The 24,270-nt window shown below is 45.4% G+C and overlaps 1 pseudogene; it reads right to left on the bottom strand.

The window, feature by feature from the left end:
- Positions 1 to 566: 566 nt before the first annotated feature.
- On the bottom strand, positions 567 to 23,996 carry LOC101602898 (annotated as a pseudogene).
- Positions 23,997 to 24,270: the final 274 nt, after the last annotated feature.

Below are 24,270 nucleotides of genomic sequence, written 5' to 3'. Positions count from 1 at the left end.
GTGATGTTTTCTTTCTTTCTTTTATTTATATATTTTTTAATTTTTTATTTTATATATATACATATATATAAATATATATGTGTATATATATACATATATATATTGTTTTGTTTGTTTGTTGGTTTGTTTTGTTTTTCAAGGTAGGGTTTCACTCTGTCCCAGGCTGACCTGGAATTCACTATGGAGTCTCAGGGTGGCCTCAAACTCATGGTGATCCTGCTACCTCTGCCTCCAGAGTACTGGGATTAAAGGTGTGAGCCACCACACCGGCTATTTATTTATTTTTTGAGGTAGGGTTTCACTCTAGCTCAGGGTGACCTGGAATTCACTAGGTAGTCTCAGGGTAGCCTTGAACTCACGGCGATCCTCCTACTTCTGCCTCCCAAGTGCTGGGATTAAAGGCATGTACTACCATGCCCCTCTAGATGTGACATTTTTAGTCACTTCTAGGTGCTTTCCTGAAAAATCCCAGGCATCAAGATTGGAGGCAGCTGAGATCATTCCTACTGATATCCTGAGTTCCTTCAAGTTTCTATCTTTGAAAGCTAGTAGCTTTTTTTTTTTTTATTATTTGCCCAGCTGGCACATTTATTAGCACTAAACACAAGATCAACCCTTTGCCCAACACGGGGAGGCCACCATGCCCACAGTCCTAGGCCCCTTGAAACAGGGTCCTGCTGCCGTATTTATGCCACACACTCAGGCCTTGGCAGTAGCCTGAGGTGCCCCCAGGGCTGTGAGCTGCTGGATATTCTGGCTCATCATCTCCATGACAGCTTGTTTCATAGCATGCTTCTCCTGCAGAGCTGGCTGGATTTTCTCCATTTGCTTGGTGAGAAAGTCTATCTTCCTTTTGAAGATGTCCTTAGCATCCTCAGCTGTCTTTTCCACATAGTAGCCAGTTCCCACATCAATGAGCACATGTTCTACGTCATGGAGCCTCCCAGGGACATACATCCTCGTTGCTCTTGTTCAGCACATTCAGACAGTCCTTGGCTTCCACATACTTGGTCTGCACCACCTTGAGCTGCGCAATGGACATGGACAAGAACTCCACTTCCTGGTCCAGCTGGTTCTTGAGCATTTCTAGCTGTGGCAGGCTCAGCTCGGTGATGTTAATCGACTGCCGAAAGCTAGTAGCTTGATATGGTAGCGTCTGCCTGTAATCTCAGTACTTGGGAGGCAGAACAGTTAGGAGTATAGGGTCAGATTCCAAGGCCAACTTGGACTATATGAGACTCTGTCTCTAAATAAATAGATAAAGAAATCTTAGCCAGGCATGGTGGTACATGCCTTTAATCCCAATAGTCGGGAGGCAGTGGTAGGAGGATTGCGGTGACTTCGAGGCCACCCTGAGATTACCTAGTGAATTCCAGGTCAGCCTGGGCTAGAGTAAGACATTACCTTTGGGGGGGGGAGGGAAGAAAAGAAAAGAAAAAAAGGCAAGAAAGGTGAGATTTCTTTTCTTTTCTTTTTTTTTTTTTTTTTGAGTGGAGAAGAGGCCTAGTCTTTGAACTATGCATTTTGAAAGCAGTTAATTGCCTTAAGTTAAATCTTTTCACACTGGAAATATATAGAATGGTTTCTGTTGGTGGTAATTCCATAAGGAGGAGGAGTCTACCATTCCAATGGCAGATAGGAAGAACAAGCAAAGGCCAAATCAAGAGCAGCCACATTTGTCATAGGAAGCGGTGAGAGGTGTGTTCAGGGAGGTGTGTATGGAGTGCCGGGCCAGCCAACTTGATGATCTGGGGATGAAGATCATTCTTTTCTTTCTTTCTTTTTTTTTTTTTTTTGGTTTTTCGAGGTAGGGTCTCACTCTGGCCCAGACTGACCTGGAATTCACTATGGAGTCTCAGGGTGGCCTTGAAGTCATGGCGATCCTCCTACCTCTGCCTCCCGAGTGCTGGGATTAAAGGCATGCGCCACCACGCCCGGCAGGATGAAGATAATTCTTTAAGACAACAGTGGTAGTGTATGGGGAACAGATTAGGAAGTGGGTAACAAAAATGAGGTAGTGACAATCGAAGTGCCCTGGTGTGATGGTTAATCTCAGGTTGTCAACTTGATAGGATTTGGAATCACCATGGAAACAAATCTCTGGTCCTGTCAGTAAGATTTTTTTTCGAATTTTTATTAACAACTTCCATGATTATAAAAAACATCCCATGGTAATACCCTCCCTCTCCCCATTTTCCCCTTTGAAAGTCCATTCTCCATCATATTCTCTTCCCATTTCAATCAGTCTCTCTTTTATTTTGATGTCATGGTCTTTTCCTCCTCTTATGATGGTCTTGTGTAAGTGCTGGGCACTGTGAGGTCATGGATATCCAGGCTATTTTGTGTCTGGGAGGAGCATGTGGTAAGGAGTCTTACCCTTCCTTTGGCTCTGTCAGATATTTTTTAGATTAGTTTAGTTGAGGTAGGAGGACACACCCTAATTGTGGGTGGCACCATTCTATGGACTGGGTTCCTAGACTGTATGAAAAGGAGAGAGCTAAACTGGACATAGTGGCGCATGCCTTTAGTCCCAGTACTTGGAGGCAGAGGTAGGAGGATCACCGTGAGTTCAAGGCCACCCAGAGACTACATAGGGAATTCCAGGTCAGCCTGGGCTAGAGCAAGACCCTACCTCAAAAAACAAAAAAAGGGAGAGGTAGAGTTCAAGTTCATTTTCATCTATACAGTTGTTGCAGTCAGGTTTGCATTGCTGGCAGAAATCACCTGACCAAGAGCAGCTTTTAGGGGAAAAAAAAAGTTTTATTTTGGCTTACAGACTCAAGGGGAAGCTCTATGATGGTAGGGAAAACAACAGCATGAGCAGAGAGTGAACATTACCTCCTGGTCAACATCAAGTGGACAACAGGAACAGGAGAATGTGTTAAACACTGGCAAGGGGACACTGGCTATAACACCCATAAGCCCACCCCCAACACTACCCTGCCTCTAAGAGAGGTGTTAATTCCCAAATCTCCATCAGCTGGGAACCTAGCATCCAGAAAACCTAAATTTATGGGGGGCACTACCACATTCTGCCCCTGGCCCTCATAAACTGATACCCATACATGATATCAAGTTCATCTACATAGTGAAGTCAGATAAGACTAGCCTGGGCTGCATAGCAAATTTCAGTTCTGCCTGCTCTGCCTCCCCACAGTGGACCCAATGCGAGCAGCTGCCCCACTCTTCTGCTGCCAGACCTTTCCCGCCATGATGGACTGGAACCTGGAACTGTGAGCGGAAACGAATGCTTCCTCCTTTAAGCTGATGTTCGTCAGGGCTTTTTTGTTTGTTTCTTTTTTTGTTTGTTTGTTTTTCGAGGTGTAGGCTCTCCCACTAGCCCAGGCCAACCTGCAACTCACTCTGCAGTCCCAGGTTGGCCTTGAACTCACAGTGATCCTCTTACCTTGGCCTCCAGAGTGCTGGGATTAAAAGGCGCATGCCACCCCGCCCAGCTTTCGTCAGGTATTTTGTCCTAGCAAGGAGAAGATGACTAATCAATACACCTGGGATGAAAGGATGTGAAGCACAGAAAAGTGGGACCTGAGAACTATGTTGGAGGAAGAAAAGGACAGTTTGGTAGACTGCACCGGACTCAGTAACAGCTGCCATTTTGAAGCTATGATTGATTGCATATCAGGTGATATCTTGGAGGTTGTTTACTTACATTAGCTATCTACCTGGAAGGGAGACATCATCTACATTGACAAACGAAAAGACCAGGCTCTAGGAATGTTAACTGGTCTACTCCAGGGCAGCCAGCAAGCAAAGGGAGCCTGGACTTGACCTGGCTTCTGCTGCTTCCCAGCCTGTGCTCATCCTAACCTGTGCTACATTTCTTCTGACCACAGATCCCTTATCAATAAGGTGGGCTGAACTTGATCCTAAGCTAGTAAGAGGCAGTGGCACACAATCAGAACAGAGCCATTGTCTCTCTCTCTGTGTCTCTCTCTGTGTCCTAAGAACACAATCAGGCAAAGCCAAATTAGGGCCTGTTCTGCAAAACAGCTGGTTTTCTCTCTTAAACGCTGTCAGTGGTGTCTGGGCTCAGTGGGGCTCATCTGTAGCCATTGCCACTCAGGAGATCACTTGAACCCAGGGATTTGATGCTAGCCCAGGCCAGTTAGTGAGACTCATCTCAAAAAATTATCAGTATAGGACTAGACAGATGGCTTAGCAGTTAAGGCGCTGGCCTGCAAAGTGAAAGGACCCAGGTTCAACTCCTCAGGACCCATGTAAGCCAGATGCACAAGGGGGTGCATGCCTCTGGAGTTCATGTGCAGTGGCTGGAGGCCCTGATGCACCCATCCTCTCTCTCTACCTGCCTATTTCTGTATCTGTCTCTCAAATAAATAAAAATAAAAATAAAATCTTTTAAAAGAATTTTTTTTTAAATGATCAGTATAGCCAGGCGTGGCAGCACATGCCTTTAATCCAGCACTCGGGAGGCAGAGGTAGGAGGATCATTGAGTTTGAGGCCATCCTGGGACTACATAGTGAATTCCAGGTAAGCCTGGGCTAGAGGGAGACCCTACCTCAAAAAAAAAAAAAAAAAGAAAAGGAAGGAACGAAGGAAGAAAAAAGAAAAGCAACGGAAGCAGAAGAAGGCTTTTAATTAACACACAAAAGAGGGTCCACCACTTAGTACACTTAGTAGTGGTATGACCTTTAAGCCTTCATTTCCTGTGCTAGAAAATGACCATCAGTGCCTGCCCCTGAGGGCCCCATTTATGGGCCTGGTTTTCCCCCTCCACAGTTACTCTCTTTCCTTCCTTTTGCTAGCCCTCATTTCATCTGCAGAATCCATTAACCTGGGTGCTCAGGGCAATGAGCTCAGGACGAATGGCTCCAATGAGGGACCTTGAAGAGGCACGACTGAGGCAATGCAATGCCCACCCGTTGGAGACGTTTGCTGCAGCCTGCCTACCTGCGATGCAGGCTGGCTTATCTATCGCATGTCAGACCCTAGGGACATCAACCAGGGAACAGACAGAAATCCTCCACCCAGGGATCCGTTACATGACTTGTGCGGGGTCCTGTCATGCACAGTCTCTCGGGGTGAGTCCTCAGAGCACCTGCAGCAGAAGCCGCCCTTGTTCCTCATCTCCAGCCAGCCAGCTCCTCTGCAGTGGTTTGAAGACCTCCAAGCCACTGTGGTGGAGGTACATGGGCCACTTTATAGCAAAACTAGTCCACTGAAGAGCAAAGTCCTGTGGTTAGTGTCTAATAATAACATGAAAAGGCGAAGCTCGCCACAAAAATGCCCACACATGGGAGCAAACGGAAAGCGCAGCGGAGTTGTGAGATTCGGGAAGAAAGCGGCGCTTCTTGTGCGCTTTGCTAGTTCACATTCAAAGCGTGTGAAAGAAACTCTGCCCCAGCCTTGGTTGGGACTTGGAGGACTGGAGACCTAAGATCCACCGCTATAGGCACCTTCAGACACTAAAGGATCAGGGTGCTTTGAAGCCCGAGCAGAAGGGGCCCCTCCAAACACTGCGGCTGGAAAGCAAAAACAAACCAAACAAAGCCAGCAGTTCCCTCCTCTCGACATTTGTAACCCACCGTGACTTTACAGCGGCATCTCGTGAACTCCCAGAGCGTCAGAAATTCTAAGCACCCAATGTGCTCCCTTAGGTTCTGGCCCCCGCCCGCCAGCCTCGCAGGACTCTTGGGGACAGATGCCGCGTCCTGCCACCTGGATGCTGTCAGAGATCACCCGGTTTCCCTGTGGCCAGGCAAGGGCTCCTACATCAGTGATTGGTTTGGAAGATGACTGGCCCCTCTGGGTCAGACCACGTGGCATACAGAGTTCTCTCTAGGGTCTGAGGTATTTTGGGAAGGCTCGGCATTCAGTTCTGGGCCACAGGGAAAGGAAGGGGAGGCAAGGCCAGGAAATAGAGCTGTCTCGGTCCACGGCAGCCTTCCCTGAGTCTGCAGCTGAGGCCATTGATGGCCACTTGCACCTTCCACTTGCTCTTGGCACTGTCTTTGCATCTCACCTAGCTGAATGGCAGCATGGTAACCAGTTTAATTCAAAAACAAATAAGTAAAAGTGTAGTGGGAGAAAATTATGCATGGAAAGCAACTTTTAAAATTTGTCCTTTTTTTGGTACATGCCTTTAATCCCAGACGTAGGACAATCACTGTGAGTTTGAGGCCAGCTTGAGACTTCATTCCAGGTCAGCCTAGGCTAGAGCAAGACCCTACTTCAAAAACCCCAAAATAAATAAATAAACAAAAATGTCTTTTGGGCTGGAGAGATGGCTTAATGGTTAAGGCACTAGCCTGCAAAGCCAAAGAACCCACGTTTGATTCCCCAGGACCCACATAAGCCAGATGTGCAAGGTGGCACATGTGTCTGGGGTTTGTTTGCAGTGACTAGAGACCCTGGTGCACCCATTCTCTCTATACATGCCTCTTTCCTCTCTGTCTCTCTCTCTCTCTCTGAAATAAATAAATAAAGTATTTTTAAATTGTCTTTAAATAATTACAACCAAAAGGAAAATATAGAAATTACATCAGAAGAACATTTTTTAATTTATTTAGAAAGATAGAGAGAAGAGAGAATGGGTACGCCAGGGCCTCTAGTCACTGTAATCGAACTCCAGACACGTGCACCTCTTTGTGCATTTGGCTTTATGTGGGCACTGGGAAATTGTACCCAGGTTGTTAGGTTTTGCAGGCAAGCAACTTAACTGCTGAGCAATCTCTCCAACCAGAACATGTTTTGATATGGTTTAACACTAAGGAAAAAAAATCAATTTCCCAAAGGCAGAGTGTAAAGGAATATTTTACCTTTACATAAACTCACAGTTTTAGTTTGTAAACTCTTCGATTTAGGGTGCTTTCCTTATACTTGAGCATATGATGCCATTCACAAATAAATCCAGGTAAGTTGGTAAGCCTTAGTGGTTTTAATGCTCAAATATCTTTATGACTCTCTTTTTGCTTGTCCATCTTTTTTCTTTTAAGTGTTTTGTTTTTGTGTCTTGAGACAGGGTATCATGTAGCCCAGTTTGGATTTGAAATTGTTACATTGCTAGTGCTGGCCTTGAATTCCTGAGCCTCTTGCCTCCCTACCTTTGGAGGGCTGAGATTACAGACGTATACCACCATGCCTGGAGCCCGTTTTCAGTTGTTCCTGACAGTGTGTGGGAGCCCAGGTAGTGGTATGGGCCTAACATCTGGACCGCTCTGTTCTGAAGGGATGCTCAGCAGGTGGCTGAGGACAAGGGGAGAGGGGAGAAAGTCTACAGGTTTCCACACGGATGAAAGTGCTCTTCTGCAAGAGGAGCATTTGTGGCTTTTCAGTGCCGTGGTTTATTAAGGCCTGAGGTGAGAGCTCACATTGAGGAACTATGATTCGCTGGATCTCTGTGGGATTCAATCCCACACACCATCTCTCAGGGTCTAGCATTTGGCAGGCACTGAGTGAATCCCGGGGGTGGACAGAAATGAGTCATACATAGCCCCCACTGCCTGCCCTCCAGACAGCTCTAGAGACAGAGGCTCATAGTCTGGGGCATCTGGTATCCCCAGCTAATCCTTCTGTGGCTGTGAGACTGCAGAGAAGAAAATCCAACAGTGTCAGTCCTGCTATATGTATGTTATGTCCATCTTGGCCACAGAACAACGCTGTGCTGTTCCTTGTCTCCCCTTGCTTCTGAAGGCAAACCTCAGCAAGCCCAGCCTGATTTCTCACTCTGACAGCAGCCTGCTATCTGCCTCAGCTTGAGCCTGCCCTGAAGCAGGACACAAGCAAGGTCTGACCTCCCCGCCCTGGGGATTCCCTGGGCCCATGTTCTTTCTGCTGCAGGCCTCTTTCCTGACACCTTCTCTTCTTCCTAGCCTATGGGCTCCATGGCTGTTCGTGCTGGGCTTCCAAGCTGCCAGACATACACCTCTGTGCCTGCCACTCCCTCTGGTCCTTTCTGGACCTGCTTGACCTAGTCCCTGTAAGCCTCAAGATGCTCATGGTAGCTTCCAAGACTGCCATCAGACCAATGATGCTGGAGCCTGAAAAAGTTATCTGAGCTTGAGTGGATTTGCTGTCTCATCATTTCTGCTACAGCTGCCAGGTGACAGGCAGTCTGACCAGGAAGACACTTCACTGCAAAGCCAGTCATATGCTTCCTGTCCTCTTGGGAGGTGGTCCTAAAAACAGAGATCCATAGCCATTCAGGGAACCTTCAAGACAGATAGTTTGGTCCACTGATTCTTAGTTGTGAGCATATAGCACACTGATGGGGGGGGGGGCCTGCAGGGTCCCAGGTTCTGATTTGGAGAGTGTAGATAATTTGCATATTCTAATTAGCTCTCAGGTGGGGGTGAGATGTGCTAGTTCCTGGACTTCAGTTTGGGAGCCATCATTGTAATCCAAGATTTTAGATTTCACTGCAAATGTGGCTTATCTGGAAAGTTTAAAACAAACAAAACACACACAGAGAAAAAAACCCACCTGAAACCAGGTATGGTAGTGCATGCCTAGAATCCCACCACTTGGGAAGCAGAAGCAGGATGATCAGGAGTTCAAGGCCATCCTCAGTTTCAGTACTGAGTTTCAGGCCAATCTGGATTGCATGAGACCCTATTTCAAAAAACAAACAAACAAACAGCAACAAAAAACAACCACCTGATGGGCTGGAGAGATGGCTCAGCTGTTAAGGTGCTTGACTGCAAAGCCTAACGACCTGGATCAGATTAACCAGTACCCATGTAAAGCCAGAAGCACAAAATGGCACACGTGATTGGAGTTCCTTAGCAGCAGCTTGAGCCCTGGTATGCCCATTCTCTTTCTCTCTCTCTTTCTGTCTCTCTTCTATCTATATTTGCAAATAAATAAATAAAAATATTTTAAAATACAAAAACCACCTGAAATAAACTGTAGAAATTCTGATCCAGTGGTCTGGATTCAAGCTGGTTCTGGGTTTTTTATAAGCTCTGTCAGTGATTCTAATAGTCAGTCAGGTCTGAGAACCTCCATTCTTTTCCCTGTCATCAGCAGAGACTAGGCCAGTAGTAGGGAGTCTCCTCTGTCTCCCATAGTGGTCCTTGAGTGGGATTGCAAGAGAAAAATGTTCAAGAAAAAAGAAATTCAGTTAAATATGAATCGCAGACAAACAACAAATGCTAAGTAACTTTACGTATGTCCCAACTATTGCTTGGATATCCTTGTTTGTTTTTATCCATCTCCCTCCTGAGACACCACCTTACCACTCAATGAGAAATCATGAATTGCCAGCTCCTGTTTTAAAAATAAGGAAACCAAGGTCCAAAGGTCCCGTACGAAAATGTGAATAAGAATCAAGATAAGGACTCGGGAGTCTTGAGTGCTTTCCTTCCATTACACTAACAGTGCTCAGCATGTGTACCGTTCCCTGGTACAGGGTCACTATCATTCAGTTGTCTGGAGGTGACGTCAAAGGGGCCAGTGTGATTTCTGTCCTCTCTGCTCCTCTCCAGTCCTCACCTGCCTCCTTCGTCGATTGCTGTCATGGAGCATGCCCATTCTCAGGGCCATATCATTAATGGCCACCTCAGGGAGGAAGTGGGCTGGAAGTGGCACTGGCCAGGGACAGCTGTGAGCAAAAGCCCATAATTAGGTAACACGAGGACAAGTGGGATTTGGCACAGACAAACAAGCAGCAAAGCATGTTGGGAGAGGCTCACTTAATTCACAGAGACACTTGGAATTAGTTGTAAATTCTCTGGGAAGAGATCAAGGCAGCAGCATAAACAGCTCAATTAAAGTGTCGGCTCAATGCTCAATGTGCAGTAATGGTCAAAACACAGCCTTTAATCTAGATATAGAGGATTATCTTTGGACCCATAATGAGATTCCTAAGATTAGTTGTACCTGATGCGGAGAGAAGCAGCTGGCTCAGGGACAATGCCAGGGACAGGCTTGCGTGTCTGCAGGACTAGGACTCATGTGGAAGGGGCTACTTGGAAGGCACAACCTTCCTGGATTCCCCTCCGGAAGCTGGAAAGACATAGATGCATTGCAATCTGCTTTCTCCATTTAAGGACAGGGTCTGGGAACAGAACTCCCGACACATCTGCTTCAAAAATACAGCAAGTCAAAACAGTATGGTACCGGCATAAAAGCAGACACATAGACCTGGGGAACAGAATGGAGGGCCCACAAACAAACCCAAGCATCTACAGTCAAGTCGTTTTCAACAGGGCACCAAGAACATACGATGGGGAAAGGAGAGCTTCTTCTCTAAATGGTGTTGGGAGAACTGGATATCTATATATAAAAGAATGAAATTGGACTCTTACTTTACATGAAAGCCATTTGAAAATGGATGAAATACCTAAATGTAAGCACTGAAACAGAAGAATTGACATTGACCTTGACAATGAATTCTTTAGCTATCCCTCCAAAACCTCAGACTATAAAAGAAATGAGAGAGACAGAGAGAGAGAGAGAGAGAGAGAGAGAGATAACATCAAGCCAGAAAGCTTCTGTACAGTGAAGGAAGCCATAATAAAATGAAAGGGCCTTCTATAGATTTGGAGAAAATACTTGCAAGTCATAGATCTGATGAGTGGTTAGTATTTAAAATATATAGAGAGGGCTGGAGGGATGGCTTAGTGGCTAAGGTGTTTGTCTGCAAAGCCAAAGGACCCAGGTTTGATTCCCCAGGACCCACGTTTGCCAGATGCACAAGGGGGTGCAGGCATCTGGAGTTTGTCTGCAGTGGCACTGAGGCCCTGGTGCACCCATTCTCTCCCTCCCTCCCTCCCTCTCTCTCTCTCTCCCTCTCCCTCTTTCTCTGTCAAATAAATAAGTAAAAATATTTTTAAAATATATACAGAGTGAACACAACTCAATAGCAAAAATAACTGAACTGATTTTAAAAAATAACAAAAGGCAGGCTGGAGAGATGGCTCAGTAGTTAAGGCACTTGCCTACAAAAGCCTAACAACCCCAGGTTTGATTCCCCAGTACCTACATAAAACCAGTGGCACGTGTGTCTGGAGTTCATTTGTAGCAGCTCAAGGACCTGACATGACCATTCTCATTTTCTTTTTCTCTGCTTGCAAGTAAATAAATAAAACTAAGATAATTTTTGTTGTTGTTTTGTTTTTCGAAGTAGGGTCTCACTCTAGCCCAGGCTGACCTGGAATTCACTATGTGATCTGATGGTGGCCTTGAACTCATGTCAATACTCCTACCTCTGCCTTCCGAGTGCTGGGATTAAAGGTGTGCACGACCACACCCGGTTTAAAGATAATTAAAAAAAAAAAAGCCAGAGGTGGTGGCACATACCTTTAATCCCAGCACTCAGGAGGCAGAAGTAGGAGGATTGCCATGAGTTCAAGGCCACCCTGAGACCACATAGTGAATTCCAGGTCAGCCTGGGCCAGAGTGAGATCCTACCTTGAAAAACAAAACAACAACAACAACATAATAATAATAATAAGACTACCATATGACTGAGCAATCTATCTGCTGGGTGTATATACAAAGGAAGGAAAGTCACTCTGTAAAGACGTCTGCACTCCTATGCTCATGGCAGCATTATTCACAATAACCCAAGGTACGCAAATAACCCTGGTGTCTGATGACAGGTAGTGACAAATTGTAACGCATACACAATAAAATATTGTGCCTGAGGCAGCCAGGCATAGTGGCATATACCTTTTAATCCCAGCACTCAGGAGCAGAGGTAGGAGGATCATCTTGGGTTCAAGGCCATCCTGAGGCTACATAGTGAACAGGTCAGCCTGGACTACAGTGAGACCCTACTTTGAAAAACCTTTAAAAAAATTAAATAAATAAAATTCTGCCTCAGGAAAGGAGATCTTGCCTGGTATGGTGGCAGACAGCCATAATCCCAACACTAGGGAGGTAGAGGCAGGAGGATCGAAGTTCAAGGTCAACTTTATGAGTTGGAGGTCACCTTGGGTTATATAAGGTCCTGTCTCAAAAAGGAAGTCTCTGGAGAACATTATTCATTTTTTGTTTTGGGTTTTTTTTTTATTTTTTATTTTTCGAGGTAGGGTCTCACTCTAGCTCAGGCTGACCTGGAATTCACTATGTAGTCTTAGGGTGGCCTTGAACTGATGGTGATCCTCCTACCTCTGCCTCCTGAGTGCTGGGATTAAAGGTGTGTGCCAGCATGCCTAGCGTTGGAGAACATTATTCTAAATGAAATACACAGAAAGGACAAATACATGGATGATCTGCGTGCATGTAGAGTCTTAAAATAAGAGCCACGTATATACAAAATGGAGACAGTAATAAGAGAATGAGGTCAAATAGTTTCATAGGATGAATAAGTCTAGGAGAAGTCATGTACAGTATATGGACTATAATTAATACTGGAATATTGTTAGAGTGGATTGTAGATGTTCTGATGGCACAGGCCTATAATCTCAACTACTTGGAAGGCTGAGGCAGGAGGATTGCCAAGTTCAAGACCTGCCTGGGTAACTTAGTGTTACAGTCAGGCTCATATTGCTGGCAGAAATCATCTGACCAAGATCAGCTTGTGGGGGAAAAAAAAAAAAAAGGATTATTTTGGTTTATAGACTTGAGAGGAAGCTCCATAATGGCAAGGAAAAACAATGGCATGATCAGAGGGTGTATATCACCTTCTGCCCAACATCAGATGGACAATAGCAATAGGAGAGTGTGCCAAACACTGGCAAGGAAAAACTGGCTATAATACCCATAAGCCCACACCCAACAATACTCTGCCTCTAGAAGGTGTTAATTCCCAAATCTCCATCAGCTGGGAACCTAGCATTCAGAACACCTAAGTTTATGGGTTATCAATCCCAGTGATGTTCAAACATCCCCATAGCCCAAGGTCTTTTAAGTGAGCCATAATACCAAAACCAAAAAACAAAAACTATAATGGGGGCTGGAGAGATGGCTTAGCAGTTAAGGTGTTTGCCTGCAGAGCCAAAGGACCTTGGTTCAATTCTCCAGGACCCACATAAGCCAGATGCGCAAGGTGGTGCAAGCATCTGGAGTTCATTTGCAGTGGTTAAAGGCCCTGGCACACCCATTCTCTCTCCCTCTCTCTTCCTCTTTCTCTCTCTCTCAAATAAATAAATAAAAATAACATTAAAAAAAAAACACATAATGGCACAGAATAAACACACCAAAAGATAGCATTGGGCATAGCAAAGAAATACTCAACTGATAGAAGATTTAAACAGGATAAACATCAAACTCTTTAGCTCTAAGTCCAACAACTCTAGCCAGTGACAAGTCTCCAAGTCCAAAAATTCTAACCAGCAACAAATCTCTGGAGTTCCAATTCTGCCCCTCCAGCTAGGCTACTCACAGTCCTGGGGAACTTCATCTGGGGCCGGTAACACACCTTAGCAGCCATCTCACAGTCCTAGCATTCCCACTGGGTCTCCACAGCAACCATCTTCATGGCTCCATCAGGTCTCCATGTAGGCAATCCAGCAAACCTGCTTCACATTGCCCATGGCCATTCCCAAAACACAAGATCATGCTGCAAATTCAATGATCTTCTCTGTCCTGCATTTCTCACATTCCATAATACCAGGTTAGGTATCCATTTGTTAATCCAGGAGGGGGAATAAAGCAGACTTTGAAGAACAGGACACTCCTTCAGCATTCAGGCCCCTTCAAAAGATTGCATTCTTTCTGTTGTCCCAGTGCAGGTCAGGAGGCCCAATCTCAATGGTTGAATTCTCTCATATATTTGCAGCTGAACATGTAGAAGTTTCAGCCCAAAGATTTATTTCTGTGCCATATCCCTCCACTCATACCAGTCTATTTCTACACAATGTAACCCTGCACAAGTCCTCAGGACACAGGCATAACAGCAAGCCTCTAACACAAACTGCTTCTAGCCCAATCCAGGCAAAACTCTTTCTCACCCTCACAAACCAAACCTCACAGTCCATAGTTCTTTTCACATTCAGGTCTTTCAATTCTGACCAGAATAGTCCATCAAGCTGTGTTTATAGCACTGTAAGACATCTCTTAGGCCAAGGTTTCAAATTCATCCACATTCCTTCTGCAAAGCAGTTCCAAGAGGCCAAAGCCACAGTCAGGTTTCTAGCAGCAATGACAACACTTCTTGGTACCAACTTTACTGTTGCAGTCAGGTTCGCATTGCTGGCAGAAAACACCCGACCCAAAGCAGCTTATGGGGACAAAAAAAAAAAAAAAGGTTTATTTTGGCTTAAGACTCGGGGGGAAGCTCCATGATGGCAGGGGAAAACAATGACATGAGCAGAGGGTGGACATCACCTTCTGCCCAACATCAGGTGGACAATAGTAACAGGAGAGTATGCCAAGCACTGGCAAGGGGAAACTGGCTATAACACCCATAAGCCCACCCCAACAATATACTGCCTCCAGAAGGTATTAATTCCTAAATCTCCATCAGCTGGGAACCTTGCATTCAGAACATCTAAGCTAATGGGAGACACCTGAATCAAACCACCATACTTAGTGAGACCTAAACAAAAAGAGGGCTGGAGATATAGCTCTGTGGTAGAGAACAAAGGACATCATGTTATACAGCTTAAAAATATGTCCTTCCACCAAGTGTGGTGGCATACTCCTATAATCCCAGCACTAGGGAGGCAGAGGTAGGAAGATCACCTTGAATTCAAGGCCACCCTGAGTCTACATAATTAATTCCAGGTCAGCCTGGGCTACAGCAAGAACCTACTTTGTAAAACCAAAACCAACCAACCAAACAATAAATAAATAAATAAAAATATGTCCATCCTCAAAATACAGCAAATCTGACCCATTCCCACCTCAAGACCAAGGGTAACAGCTACTAGGATCAATACCGAGGCAGAGATATCAAACTATCACCCTTTCTGTTTTTCCGCTCTCCGTAACTTCAGACACCCGCATTCACTCATTTATCCAACAAGAGTTGTTTGCCTACCTACCATGTGTCAGGAACTATTCTGGGCACCGATGATGGCAGTGAACAAAAGGGCAAAGATCCTCTAATCATGGGGCAAGGCCAAAAATAAACAAGAAAAATGAGTAAATACACAGTGGGTGAAACAAGTGAGCTATACTTAGACAAATAAAAGAGGGACAAGGGATGGCAAGGGTAGGATGGGAACTTCACTTCTACATGGTGTGCCAGGGGAGGCCTCACTGAGCAAGAGATATTCAAATAATGACTTCCAAAAGAAGCCAAGGATGAGCTGTGAGGGTGACTGGGGAAAAACGTTCTAGGCAGGGGACCTGACAAAGTCCCTAAGGCAAGAATGTGCCTAGAAGATTCCAGGAGCAGTGAATCAGGACACTGGCTGGAACAGGAAAGAGGGGACACCTTCTAGTCATGAAGCCTCATGGGACACTGTAGATTGCCATTTGCCACCAGGGAAAGAGGGACCCATTGGGGATTTGTACAAAAGAAAGACACACTCAAGCTTGTTCACGTTGGTTGCATTGAGACGGAAGTAGGAAAAAGGGTGAGTAGTCCAGGCAAGAGACTCCATTGCTGATGGGCTGGGGAAGGTAGGGAGTAAAGCAGGCGTAAGGATGTTGGGGAGTTCTACCCAGTCTACACCTCCAGCCCAGACTTTGACAATGAACTTTACATCTGGTTTTGCAGATGACTAAGACCAGGCCTTCTCCCTCCAAATACTCCTTTCTCTTTCCTTCAGTATATTACCTGCCACTGAATAGACAACTGGCCACCATTTAATGAGAGGTCTAAGCCCAAGCCCCAGAGCCACACAGTCCATCATTTAGCATTCTTCTTCCATTACTCCAGTGTTGCTTTGGTATTGAGGGCTTTCTGTGTACTAGATGTCATTCTGGGACCATTTTTCTTCAATATTTAAAAGAATGGGGGCTAGAGAGATGACTTGGTGGCTAGGGCATTGCCTGTGAAGCCTAAGGACCCAGGTTTGATTCCCATTACCCACATAAGCCAGATGCATAAAGGGATGAATGTGTCTGGAGTTTGTTTGCAGTGGCTAGAAGACCTGACATTCCTGTTGTCTTTCTCTGTGCACCTCTATCTCTAAATAAATAAATTAATTAAAAAATAATAAAAGAATGCACAGGTAAATGCAGTGACATAAGCAAAACAGTTAAGAGACCTCTCTGCCTAATTTCTGTCTCCCCATGAAGTGCATCCTGCATGCTGCGTCCCAAAGGATCTTCGTAAAATGCAGAAAAAAATGAGGTAATTTCCTTGCTCCAAAATCATGAGTGGCTCCCTGCTGCCTACAGGATGAAGATCCATTCTTCTTACTCTGATGTGGATTAGCCTTTTTTTTTTTGTGCCTTACCTGTCATTTCATGTCCCCACAAATCCTTAGCTACTCACATTCCTCATATCCTCCTCACACCAGACTACTGACCAAGCAGCTTCCCACGTGTCCCTGCTTTGATGCCTTTATTTATGCTGTGCCCTCTGCCTGTAATTCCCTTGCCTTTGTGTGTGTGCGCGCGCATGTGCGCGCGCGTGCATGCATGAGTGTGTATGTCACAGCATGTGTGTGGAGGTCAAAGGATCATACTTTGTTTGAGACAAGGTCTCTCTCTCTCTCTCTCTCTCTCTCTCTCTCTTCTTTTTTGTTTTTTCAGGTAAGGTCTCACTCTAGCCCAGGCTAATGTGGAATTCACTATGTAGTCTCAGGGTGGCCTCAAACTCACAGGTATCCTCCTACCTCTGCCTCCCAAGTGCTGGGATTAAAGGCATGCGCCACCACGCCTGGCCCAAGAGACAAGGTCTCTTATTGCGCACCACCGTGAACACCAGGCTAACTGGCCTGTGAACATCTGAGGATTCTCTTGTCTCCTTCTCCAATTTTGCTGTAGCCATGCTGGCATTACAAATGTTCACACCACGATATCTGACTTTATATGGGTTCAGGGATCCAAACGCACATACTCAGGCCGAGTCACCTCTCCAGCACTCTCGTCTCTGTTGTGCTGAGACAGGGACTTTTCCTGCCTCCATCTCCCAAATGCATTATAGCAGCCTCAAATAGACCAAGACATAGGGGAAGGCATTTGGTTCCACACAGAGCAGGTGAAGTACGAGGTACTGGTGGGCCATCCAAGCAGATAGTGAAATAAAGGCATTGATTGGGTTCGGTGTGGTGGAACACGTCTGTAATCCCAGCACAGGCAGAAGGATGAACTCAAGGTCATCCTCAGCTATACAATGAGTTTGAAGCCAGCTTGAAACCTTGCCTCAAAGAAAAAAAAAAAAAAAAAGTAAATGCCACTCATTCTTCAAGGGCAATCCCAGGTATTATCTTCTAAAAGAACACTCCACCACTATCTTCCCTCTCAGAATAAGCCTCCCTCTCCTCCATAGCTCCATAACCTTTTCTTTGTCCCTTGTCCTTCCCTGTCCTCTCACCTTTCTCTATACCAATTATTGGGAAGAGACACAATTATTATCTGAATTGTCACAATTATTATCTGAAATGCCCGTGGCCTGGCATACAAACAGGAGACTAATTAACTAATTAACATTTGGTGAACTAGCTGGGCATGATGGTACACACCTGTAATACCATCATTCGGGAGGCAGAGACAGGAGGACCCAGCCTTATCTACATAGTGATTTTCAAGCCAGCAGGGCTATTATATGGTAAGACCCCATCTCAACTAAATAAATAAATCAAGTGAGGAATGAAAGGAAAAGAACTGGGGTCTGGGGAGATGGCTTAGCAGTTAAAAGTGATTGTTTGCAAAGTCTGTTGGCCCAGGGTTAATTCCCCAGCCACCCACTCTAAAGCTGTATGGGTATATCCCTCATAGACTCAAGTGATTATTATTATTTGGTTTTCCAAGGTAGGGTCTCACTCTAGCTCAGTATTATTATTATTATTGATAGAGAGAAAGAGGCAGGGAGAGAGAATGGGTACACCAGGGCCTTTTAGCCACTGTGAATGAACTCCAGATACGTGCGCCCCCTTGAGTGCATGTGTGACATTGCACGCTTGTGTCACTCTACATTTGGCTATGTGGGACCTGAACGTTTGAACATGCATTCTTAGTCTTCGCAGGCAAGTGCTTTAACCGCTAAGCCATCTCTCCAGCCTGACTCGGGTGTTTTTTTTTTAAATCATAAATAAATTATATAATTATTAATAATTATTTGAGAGAGATAAAGAGGGTGAGAGAGAGAATGGGCACTTCAGGGCCTCCAGCCACTGCAAATGAACTCCAGATGCATGTACCCCCATGTGCATCTGGCTTACGTGAGTCTTGGAGAATCGATCCAGGATCCTTTGGCTTTGCAGACAAACACTTTAATCGCTAAGCCATCTCCCCAGCCCTCAGGTGTTTTATTAAACCTTGTCACTTGGGTCTCCAGCCACCTGGCTAGAGGAGGTGTCACTGGGGGCAGATCCTGGGGTCCTGTTTTGGGGGGAGTATCTGAACTCCAGTCCAAAGGTAAGCAGAGAGGTATGAGCTCGGGTAGGGTCCCTGCTTGCTGCTTTTTGGTGTTAAGTGGCTGCTGGTGGTTTTTCTCTCTGCTTGGATTTATAAATGGAAGTAAGCCGCTTCTTCCACCATTGATGGGACTTCCCCCAGATTTGTATGCTTAAAATAAGTCTGCTCCTCCCTATAAACTATGTCTGATTTAAATATCCATCCCAGCATTATGAAGCTGTCTACTACAGCATTCATTTGCAGCAAGAGAACCTGGTGCACATGTAAATAAATATAATAATTAAAAACCTCACTCAGGCTGGAGGGATGGCTTAGCAGTTAAGGTGTTTGCCTGCAAAGCCAAGGGATCCAGGTTAAATCCCCAGGACCCACATTATCCAGATGCACAAGAGGTCGCACATGTCTGGTGTTTGTTTGCAGTGGCTGGAAGCCCTGGTGCACCCATTCTCTCTCTCCCTCTTTTTCTGTCAAATAAACAAACAAACAAATAAATAAAACCTCACTTGGAGAAGGGCATGGTAGTGCACCCCTTTAATCCCAGCACTTGGGAGGCAGAGGTAGGATTACCATGAGTTCAAGGCCACCCTGAATCTACATAGTGAATTCCAGGTCAGCCTGGGCCAGAGTGAGACCCTACCTCAAAAAACAAAAGCTAAACAAACAGCAACAACAATAAAAAAAAAAAAGAGAGAGAGAGAGAAAGAGAGAAAATAAGACAAACAGACATACCAACAACTACTTAATGAAATGAACTGATCGGTGTTTCCTAAAAGAAGTAGAAGAGTCCCTTGGGTTGATGGCACTATTTTGAGCCCTTAGCAAATGACATTATCTAGCTCCAAGTATTAGAAGGAAGCTCAGAGTAAATCACTGCTCTGTTCCTGCCCTTGCTCTAAAGAGGAAAGCTGAGACAGGATTGAAACAGAAGGAATGTCATTTATACCCAACCCTTCCCATAAGAAAACTGGGGCAGGGCAGGGCATGACATCAAAAGCAGAAATGCCAAGAATGAGGCTGGGCGTATATCTCAGTGGTAAGTCCTTGCTTAGTAAGTGCAAGACCCTGGGTTTGATCTTCAACTCCTGAAGATAAACAAACAAACAAAAAAGCCAACAATGATAGGCACGGTTTATTTAAAAGCTAGCAACAACAGGTACAGTTTATTTACAGCATTGTATAGGGATAGGTTTGTGACAGGATACCAACCTCAGCTGTGCCTCTTGACTGAGCCCCTTCCCTTCACTAGTCCCAGTCTCCCCTATATGAAATGGGGTGGCTGGCAGGATCTGCAAGCAAATGCCTTTAACTGCTGAACAATCTCCTCAATCCATGCTTTCTTACTGTAGCAAAAATTTAATTCTTTTATCATCAAATTCATGTTTCCTCCCATAGGTTTATCTTCACTGATGGTACTTTTTATATTTTCTTTTTTAAAACATTATTTATTTATTTGTAAGGAGAGAGAGAAATAGAGAGAGGAAGAGAGAATGGGCATGCACCAGGGCCTCTAGTTGCTGCAAACAAACCCCAGATGCAAATGCCACTTTGTGCATTTGGCTGTCCATGAATACTGGGGAAGTGAATCTGGGTCCTTAAGCTTTGCAAGAAAATGCCTTAACCATTAAGCCATCTCTCCAGCTCACATTAATAGTCTTTTTGTTTGTTTGTTAGCTTTTGTGGTTTTTCGAGGTAGGGGCTCACTCTGGTCCAGGCTGACCTGGAATTCACTATGTAGTCTCTCAGGGTGGCCTCGAACTCATGGCGATCCTCCCACTCCTACTCCCTAATACTGGGATTAAAGGTGTGTGCCACCATTCCTGTCTCCAATTTTTTTTTTTTTCCAGGTAGGATCTTCACTCTGGTCCAGGCTGACCTGAAATTCACTATGTAGTCTCAAGCTGGCCTCAAACTCATAGCAATCTTCCTACCTCTGCCTCTCCAGTGCTGGGATTAAAGGCATGTGCCACCATGCCCAGCCCCAATACTTTTTAAACTAAAACTAGTTCAATAATTTCTATATTTGGCAAGAATTATATAATTTGAGAAAAATGCATTCAAAAGCATTTTAGAACTGGGCACATTGATGCATGCCCAGCACTCAGGAGGCAGAGGTAAGAGGATCACTGAGTTCGAGGCCAGTTTTGGAATACAGAGTGAATTCTAGGTTAGCCTGGACTAGAGTGAGACCTTATCTCAAAAACAAAACAAGGGCTGCAGGGATGGTTTAGCGGTTAAGGCCTGCAAAGCCCAAGGATCCAGGTTTGATTCCCCAGGACCCACGTTAATCAGATGCACAAGGGGCACGTGTCTGGGGTTCCTTTGCAGTGGCTGGAGGTCTTGAAGTGCCCATTCTCTCCTTCTCTCTCTCTCTCTCCCTGTTTCTCTGTCAAATAAGTAAAATATTAAAAAAACAAAACAAAAAAAAAATGGGGTGAATTTTATTTCTGAAAATAGAGTATGCCCAGCCCTTTATTCTCTGATGATTTTTCTGTAGCTGTTTGGCTCCCCAGCCCATTGGACACACTGCTTCTCCAACATTATCCAACAACAGAAGATTTTCTGTTACTTTTCAGAATTATTGTTTCTAAGTGAGAGGGAGCCAGGTAGATTTGTTAGGCAGTTAGGGTGACTGTGCCCCTGAAAGTATCTTTGCAGTCTCTGCTTTGCTAAAGATCTAAGTATGATCTAACTTCTTATCTCTTCCCTAGATCTGTTTTCCACAAACAGTCTGGACCCCTCCTGGGAGAGAGGTCTTCTTGCCTAGGATTGAACCCTGGCCTTGTGGTTGGTCAAGCTCAGCCCCCAGAATTTGGCATCATGGCTAGCCTCTTCCTGAGACAGGCCCTAGCCCAAACCAACTGGCTGTCTCTCTGGCTCACCTGAGCCTGAAGATAGGCTATAAATACATTTACCATCACTTGTGAATCTCCAGGTTCTGGCGAGTCTCCTCCGACCCCTATATCCCACATGAGCTCTTTACCGCCCCCCTCCGCCCCCCACATGGCAGGAGCTCTTTGTATTTTCTTTTTTTTTAAACTTTAAAAAAAAAATTTTTTGTTTATTTTTATTTATTTCTTTGAAAGCGACAGAGAGAAGGAGGGAGAGAGAGAGAAAGAGAGAGAATGGGCGCGCCAGGGCTTCCAGCCACTGCAAACGAACTCCAGACGCGTGCGCCCCTTTGTGCATCTGGCTAACGTGGGTCCTGGGGAATCGAGCCTCGAACCAGGATCCTTAGGCTTCACAGGCAAACGCTTAACCGCTAAACCATCTCTTCAGCCCCTCTCTTTTTATGTTTGTTTTTTCCAGGCCCACCATGTGGGCTGTCAGACCATGTGAGTGTACTCAGTTTCCTTTTCTTGGTTCTGTACTTCCCTCAGTAAATATAATAATTTAATAATTATCCTTCTCAGTCTTATTTTATCCTGTTTTTTTTTTTTTTTTTTTTTGGTTCTAAGTAGACACTAACCTAGGGTTTGAGGTTCAAGGACTTTCCTGAACTCCTAACAGCCTATTTCAGTTTTATTTCTGAAAAGAGTATATCCAGCCCTTTATGCTCTGATGATTTTTCCTTCAAGTATTTGGCTCCCCAGCCATTGGATACACCATTTCTATAATATCTTCTTAGGAAGATTTTTCTGTTTCTTTTCAGAATTTTTATTTCTGATTCCATCTTGGAGGGTCTAGCTCTACAAGTTCCCAACAGAAAACACCCATGGACTTCTTGTCTGCTTCAAGTAAACACCACTTTAGGCCAGCCACCCCATCTGTAAACTAGGAATAACATCAGATTGCAGGGATATTGATGGGGGTTAATTACATATAGAGTGTTGGGGGTGAACAAATACAAGAGCACTTTGGAAGTCCTTGGCATAATACTATAGCATTACAGTAATTCTGGCTTGCAAATTATAGCCCAGCAGAAACATCATCGCATGGGAAAGTGGGTCCGACCCCATGGCTTAGTGAAAGTGAAATGTAGAAAATAGGAAAATAGAGCTGGAGAGATGGCTTAGGGGTTAAGGCATTTGCCGGCAAAGCCAAAGGACCCAGGTTTGACTCCCTACCACCCACATAAGCTAGATGTACAAGGTGGCACATGTGTCTGGAGTTTGTTTGCAGTGGCTGGAGGTCCTGGCATACCCATTCTCTCTCTCTTTATCTCTCTCAAATAAATAAAATTTTAAAATAAGAAAATAAAATACAACTTCTGTGCCTAAACCTCCAAGAGAGGCGGAGACAATGTTTCCATGTGCAGCCCACATGCAGGGAACACACTTCCAGATCCTGGAGAGGACGTTCTTGTCCCAGGTGGCCTGGCCTATGGCCAGGAGCTGGCTGCTCTTCTTCCTGAGCCTAGAAGCAGAAGGGAGAGAGCTGGGTGGAAGGTGGGGCTTGAGATGAGGATGTCCTTGCCTTTCAGGTTTTTTACTGGGGCCTCCCTTCATGCAGAATGATTAAGTGCTTATGCAGCTGAGCAAAGATTTAAAAGGTAATTTGAGACATTGTGTCTAAGGAGACCCAAAATAAACATTTTAGCATCAACTTCTGGGTTCTCTCCCTGTCTCCTAGACACATCCCACATGCACCAGCCCAGTGTGCATGCACTTTAGAATTATTTCCTAGAAATGCTAATGAATAGATACCAGGTAAGACATATCGATGTTTTCTGAGATTTGGGAAATTCAAATGGTCTCACAGGATGAGAGAGGCAAGTAGCTTTTACTGTTAGTGAAAGTTGCATTGCTGTGTGTTCCTAAGTAGTCAGAGCACAGGCTTCAGAGTAAGATCCAAGTTAGTCTAGGGCCTGCCACTTCTCCACTGTGGCCTCAGGCACAATACTGAGTCTGGGTGGGTCCCATAACAGGTGACACCTCTTGCTCTCCAGGTGCTCTCTCAGGACGGCCCAGCAGACCAGGAGCCTTTTCTGCATACTCTAATAGGTTCCTACAGGGCACAGGGAAACAGAACCCCAGACTCAACTATAATGTACAGATAAAGATGGAGATTATGGATACTGGCTGTTTATTAGCAAATCAGCGTTGTCAGGGAATGCCTCCACTCTCAGGTACATTTTAGAGTTAAACTATAACCTGGGGCTCATCTAGCCACAGTCCAAAAGCACTGAGCCACTGAGGCAGGCGCTTCATTTTCAGGCAACATTTTAGTCTCGACAGGGCATATGCTGCCTCCCGTGGGAGTAGACTCTAGTTAAGCTACCCTGAACTACCAGGCATCTCCTTAGATCTCGGTTTCTCACTTTTGAGTAACAACCAAATGGTCTGAAGTTGCAATGGTTGTGGTGCTGCCAGATTTGAGTCCTGGAATCCAAGTCTATCCGTGTGACCTACCTAGGGCCCTCGGTATCTCCATCTGTAAAATGAAGTCTCCGGATTAAACGGAGCCTGGCCAGCTCCTGCAACCTTAGGAATTACACGTTCCCATAGCTGGCTCCGACAAGTTGTCGAGGAACAAGGGTTAAAGCACCCGACTTCCTGCGAGGTGAAAAGGTAAGCAAACATTCCGACCTCCCCTTAGCCTTGCTCTCGGATTGGTGCCTGGCTAGGTCCCTGCGGCCTATCGGGTCCGCATCCGTCATGCGGATTGCTAATGCATTCATTAGCATAAAGATTCCTCCAAAGACCCGGCGCACCCGGAATGGAACCGGAGTCTCTGGTCTCTTTCAGGAGAAATGGGAGCGAGGCACTTTGTCCCAAAGGTTATTTTTCTCCACCGGGGCCACGCAGTACATACACTGCAGACAGAGGTCACGTCCTGTGTTAGCCCCCGCCAGCGACGCGGCGTTCCTGGAGTGCCCGGCTCGCGGGTCCCGGGGGACCGCGGAAGGGGTTAGCCCGTGCGCGCCCCGGTCT

This window comes from Jaculus jaculus, chromosome 1, assembly GCF_020740685.1.
Source record: "Jaculus jaculus isolate mJacJac1 chromosome 1, mJacJac1.mat.Y.cur, whole genome shotgun sequence".
NCBI lineage: Eukaryota > Metazoa > Chordata > Mammalia > Rodentia > Dipodidae > Jaculus > Jaculus jaculus.
This window is presented reverse-complemented; position numbering and strand designations above follow the sequence as displayed.